This window comes from Elephantulus edwardii, unplaced genomic scaffold (genome assembly GCF_000299155.1).
Source record: "Elephantulus edwardii isolate Elephantulus edwardi_28Jun2011 unplaced genomic scaffold, EleEdw1.0 scaffold00006, whole genome shotgun sequence".
NCBI classification, from domain to species: Eukaryota; Metazoa; Chordata; class Mammalia; order Macroscelidea; family Macroscelididae; genus Elephantulus; species Elephantulus edwardii.
In genome coordinates, this window is record NW_006399756.1 from 7,277,213 (window position 1) to 7,282,443 (window position 5,231).

The following is a 5,231-nucleotide window of genomic DNA, read 5'->3' on the forward strand; positions in this document are numbered from 1 at the left end:
TCCTCTGTTTCAGTGCAGTATACATTATTGAACCCATCTTACTCAGTCTCTCCCCAACCCCAAGGACAGTCCCATTCTACAACAGTGGCATCATGTAATTGAAATGGTTGTTTTTATGCTAGTTAATCACACGTGAGACTTGCCTCAGTCCACACGGAGGAAGTGAGAGGAGAACATCTATATCTTGAGGAATGTAGTCAGTGGTGCAAAACAAAATGCATGAATAGTTGAATGGAAAACGGATTTGCTTTGGAAACCTTCATACAAATGACAGTAAAAAGTTAAATCAACAGCAAAATAAGAGCAAAAGCTTGACATTCGTGCTGCTTACTCTAGCCACAATACTATGCAGCTGTCTCTTCTAGATCATTCCAGAACATGATCATTCCTCAGTGGGAGCCTGTACCTTTAAGAGGTTATCTCATGCCCACCCTCATCACCACCGCCCCCCCCAGCCCCATTGTGTTAGGTAAGTGTCCAGCAGAGGACCTCTAAGAAGCCCAGTGGTCACTGGGAGGACCGGTGTGTCTGACTCAAGCCAGGTTATTATTTGTCACCTCATACGCATTCAGAAGCTGGACACTGACTAAGGAAGACGGCTTTGAACTACGGTGCTGGCAAAGAGTAGTAGCTCTGTCACAGACCATCGGAAGAATGGACGACTCTGTCCTGAAGAAGCGCAACCAGAGTGCTCTTTAGATGAAAGGGTGCTGGCACTCCGTCTCACAGGCTTTGCCACGGCATCAGGAGGGACCCAGTCCCTGGGGTAGGACCTCCTGCTGGTCAGTGAAAACAGAGGAAGACCCTCAATGAGACAGGCTGACGCAATGGGCGCAGCAGGGGCTCACACAGCCACAGCGACGAGGGTGCGGGGCTGGACGGGGTTTCCTTCTACTGGATCCGAGGTTGCTGTGGATCAGAGCCGGCTTGACAGCCCCCAATAACAGCCTCCTCTCCCTTGGCAGCCATGAGTCTACAGTCTCTAGTTTTTCCTATTCAGGATGTTCCTTATAAAGGAACATTGCCCTGTGTAAGCTTTCTCTCTCTCTCTTAAGGAAAGTTCATCCACATTATGGCACACGTCAGTGTTTGATTACTTTTCATTGTTGAATTCGTTGCACGGATACAAGGAATTTTGTTTCTCATTCATCGGTTGATGAACGTTCGGACTTGGGACTGCTTGGGACGAAGCTGGCTGGACAATTGAGGAAACCCAGAGGCTTCTTGCATTTGTGGGCTAGACCAAACCTGCACGCTTTCCCTGTGTGGTATCCTTTGCCTTCCCTCGCCCCCTGCACAACCGTCTCCCTGATAAACCCCACAACGTTTGCCGTGACTATGGGAGGTGGTGACTAATGGAAGTAAGCACAGCAGTGAAGGGGATCATGTCTTACCAGGGATCAGTTTTAGATACTGGATGTACCTGCTGGGCACAGCTCTCCGTGGCGGAGCTGGTGGAAGTCAGACGTGGCCACCCCCACCTGGCCTTTGCTCCTTTGACAAGGTGCAGATGTTGAAGATGCTAATTAGCTGTGAACCATGTGTCCACAGTTGAAGCAGCTGAGGACCAAGCCCCCTGGTGGGGGATACCTAAGGCGATGGATAGAAGAGGCCATTTTTCAATGTCCTAACAGCACAACCTTTTAGTAACTATAAATAATGCAGTGGCTGTTGGTGTACACACATCTGAGTTCCTGCTCTTCATTGTTTTGGGGACATACCCAGCATGATGTGGCTTCTCCAGAGCTTTCTATGTCTGGACGTCCCTGGGCGTGCAGAGGGGCGCTGACCACCAGCCCAGGCCTGGCCTCACCTGACAGGGGGCCATGGCTGGACTTTGGCTTTACTTTATAATTTTCTCTTCCACTCTTCCTTCTCACTCCCTTGCCCTCCTCCCCAAAATACCTGCTTTTGTCTATTTATTTTATGTCCTTTCAATTCACTTTCAGTATATTATGTTGTTATTGTTGATTGTGTTTGAGTCGAGCAGGACTCATGACGACCCTGTGAACTAAAGGCCTGAAGCCCCTCTACAACTATTGATATTTATGAAAGTTCATAGAGTTTCTAGAGGCATGTTGTTTAGGAAGTGGATGCCATTCCTGCTTCCAATTCAACGTATTATACATTTATTTAAATATAAGTGACTCCCTGAGAAAGACACAGTGCTATTTCACGTGTGTTTGAAAATCTGCCTAAATAGTCTTGGCCCATAAATCTCACTCAACCTCTTGCCTTTCTTTGCTCCAGCATGATGGTTGGTTCCCCCCCCCTCCCCAGCTTGATGAGGTTTCTAAGAATCACTCTCTTTGCTGTATGAACTCTAGTTTAATTCGACGGCACACCGTTGCTGTCGTGTGAACCCCCTTTACACAAACACACCCACATACATGCAGGCACACACCCTCCATTAATGCAGGCACACACCCTCCATTATTGAGCCAGTTGCTGTGCGAGAGGTCCTGGATTATCACTGTAGGAGTCCCACCATTGGTGGTGGGAACTTGATTAAATCGAAAGTGAATGGCTCTCTGGGCCAGTTCCAGCCTGCCTTCCCTGTTCTCATGGGACTGTGTTAGTTCACTTAGCATTATGCTCTCCAGTCCCTCCCAACTTAGGTAGTGATTTACACAATCATTGCTCCTGTGTGCTGCGTAGTATTCCATCGTGTGAATGTAGCACCGTTTCTCAACCCATTCGATTGTGGTTGGACAGTTTCCATGTCCTGCGATGGTGAATAACACTGCTGTGGACACTGGTGAACATGAGAATTCTCTTTTGCTTCCTCTCCCTGGCGTTTCACCTCTGTTACTCTCCATGACTGAGTCCATCTCTCTGTGTAAGCTGTCTCTCAGCTTTGTGTATTAGTGATCTTATTGCAGAATTGTCCTTTTATGACCAACTTATGTTATTCAGCACACTTTGTTCTAGTTTAGCTCATGTTGTACAATCTTTACTAATTCTTGATTATTTTTTGGTGATGCATAATTTTGTGCTGTGATGTACCACAGTTACTGAAGCTGTTTGTCCGTTGATGGATACTTGCAGTACTCTTTCCCCCCTTTATAATGTAGACCAAGAATCCACATGTCTATTTCTAATGGGAATGAATATCTAAAAGAAGAATTAGCTTTGTTTCTGACTTCCCTGACTTAATCTGTTGCGGTGGGAAGGTGAGGCTTCACTTTGGGTAGCCCATCTCCATATTTTAGGCACTGAATGCTCCAGTTGTGGGTATTTCTTCCCTGCAGTCTGATGATTTGCTTGCTGAATTCACAGGAAGGCTTTCAAGAATCAGCTTTTCACATAGAACTTCCTCCTTCAGCTACTGTTCTATGGAGAGAAGGTCTGCATTATGTAATACTTTCAAAGGCATTATAGCTTGAGAAATACTGCAGATGGATGTTGTAATGGCACGCTGAGCTAACAGCCCAGTGATATCACCTGGGTTGTGCAATATTTTGGTGGCCTTCTGGGGGCAGAGACTCCACGTAGAATGCATTCTGTAAACACACATGCTGAGTCCATGCAGCGTATGCTGTATTTATACTGTTTGAAGTATGTTCTATACGAGGCAAACTAACATCTCTCCCTTCGTTTACTAAACAGTCCATCTTTTCTTACCTGACTTTCGGTCACCTCCATCACTCTGGTCTGATTCTGGAATCCCCATTCTAATGGCTTTTTTGACTACCTCATCTGGCCCTGACCTAGCAAAGTCCAGAGCTGTTGTCAATTCCAGGTAGTTTAGCTAGTCCTGAGTCTTGACCGTAACTGCCCAGCTGCCCCATCTTTCCTGAGGAGGCTGAGTGAGGACTCCACACCTTTGGCTGAATAGAGGGCTTCTTGCTTTGTCCCCTGTGACACGCCCATGTCTGGGTGTCCCTGTCTTGTTTATGGCTAACTTCTGAGAGTGTTCTCTGTTCCCTCTGCTCATCCTTTCCTGCTGTTTCTGAGGGCTGGACAGTGACTGAGGATGACATAAGAATTGATGCCTTTGAGTGGTGGTGTTGAGAGGAGTACTGATAGTACAGCTGTGGTGTTGGAGAAGCGGACAACGAGGACGGTGACCCTGGGCCTGGAGACCCACTGTGGGGACTGAGTCTGCAGCAGAAAGCGTAGCTCAGACTTAAGCAAAGTGTTGCTGTTTCTCAGCTGACTGAGTCAGCAGAAAAACCTAGCTGGATGCAGGTAGGGATTGAAGGAGTCTGGAGGATGGGGCCCTGATTGCCCAGGTATTTCCTCCCCGACTCCTCTGAGGGATCCTTGCAGGACTTCAGAGAAGGAATCTCTTGGCCTAGAACCCCGCTAAGGAGCCCTGCTAAGAATATTTTGTTTTTCTTTTCACTTACTAGCAAATCCATTACTGTTGAGTCAGTTCTGAGTCCTGGTGGCCCTCTGTCAGGTTTCTGAGGCTGTAAATTTTAACCAGGGGAAACTGGCCATCTTTCTCCCATAACATAACTGGTTTATTTGAACTGCTGACCTTTGGGTGAGAAGCATGACACGTTCCAGCTATGCCACCGGGGTTCCTTTTCACTTACTAATAGACGGACTATTTCCTGCATCAGTAAATATTCTCAGTCGTTAGGTTTATGGCTCAATTGTATTCTGTCATCTTCATGGGCCACAACAGGTCAATTATTTTGATTTCTACAGTCAAAGCAGAAGGTTTGAGTTGAATCAGTTGATTGATCATCCCTTCAGCACGTGTTTGTTGGGCACTTATAGTGTGTCACGTGGAGAAGTCAGAGGCTCCCAGTGTCCATCACTTTCCCTGACCTGTTGTGACCTGGACCCTGATATTTTTGTTGGGCCACAATGGCTGAGGCAGAAGGAGGGCCGCCTTCTTGGATAGCTGCTCAATATGCCATGCACTGCACCACCGGAACTCCTTTTGGCTATCAACTGAGTACTTAATCACTGCACCACCAGGACCCCCGAACCATGAGTGAGCTGAACCTTATCCCCCCCTTTTTTTAGAAACTCATAAAAGCTTTGCTGTTAAAAAAATTAATAAAAAGCAGCATGATTATTCATCCACCACCAGGTCTTATCCTTCTCTCTCGTATCCCACAGCTGTCTCCCAGAGGAAATAAAACATGCTCCCAAGTAGCTGAGCTTTTAAAGGGGAAGCTGCGCTCTGAGCCATTTCAGAATTGTGAGGTGGAGGAGGAGAAAGAGGAGGAGGAGGAGGAGGAAGAGGAGGAAGAGGAGGAGGAAGAGGAGGA